The following is a 972-nucleotide window of genomic DNA, read 5'->3' as shown; positions in this document are numbered from 1 at the left end:
CCATGGAGGCCAAGGACCAGAGGGGGAATCCTCCTCCCATCTAGGGGGAGGCCAAGGAAGAAGAAGAAGGAGGGGGGCTCTCCCCCCCTCTCTCTCAGCGGTGCCGGAACGCCGCCGGGGCAATCATCTTGTGACGGCGATCTACTCCAACAACTCCGTCATCTTCATCAACACCTCCATCACCTTCCCTCATCTATATTCAGCGGTCCACTCTCCCGCAACCCGCTATACCCTGTATTTGAACATGGTGCTTTATGCTTCATATTATTATCTAATAATGTGTTACCATCCTATGATGTTTGAGTAGATTTTTGTTGTACTTTGGGATAATTGGAGAATTGCTATGATTGGTTTAATTTGCTTGTGGTTATGTTGCTGTCCATTGGTGCCCATCATATGAACGCGCGTGTGGATCACACCTTAGGGTTAGTTGTATATTGATAGGACTACGCATTGGAGGGCAAGAGTGACAGAAGCTTCTTCCTACCATAGAAAATACGAGACTGAAGGGGGACCAATATATCTTAATGCTATGGTTGGGTTTTGCCTTAATGAGCCGTAGTAGTTGTGGATGCTTGCTAATTGTTACAATCATAAGTGCATAGAATTCCAAGTAAGGGATGACATGCTAGCGGTGGCCTCTCCCACATAAAACTTGCTATCGGTCTAGTAACTTAGCCAACTGCTTAGGGACAATTCCGCAAATCCTACCACCACATTTTCACACTCGCTATACTAACCTAATTGTACTTTTAGTGAAACAACACCCAACTTTTATTTCCATGGTCTTTATTATCTTGCAAACCTAGCCTTTACACCTACAAAGTACTACTAGTTTTATTCTTATTCTGCGTAAACCAAATGTTAAGTGTGTGTAAAGTTGTATTAGTGCTCGATAGAACTTGAAGGTAATATAAATTCCACCTTTAGCTCCTCGTTGGGTTTGACACTCTTTTTATCAACAAAACTACA

Source organism: Triticum aestivum, chromosome 6B (assembly GCF_018294505.1).
Source record: "Triticum aestivum cultivar Chinese Spring chromosome 6B, IWGSC CS RefSeq v2.1, whole genome shotgun sequence".
In the NCBI taxonomy this organism is placed as follows: Eukaryota; Viridiplantae; Streptophyta; class Magnoliopsida; order Poales; family Poaceae; genus Triticum; species Triticum aestivum.
Note: the sequence above shows the minus strand (reverse complement) of the source record.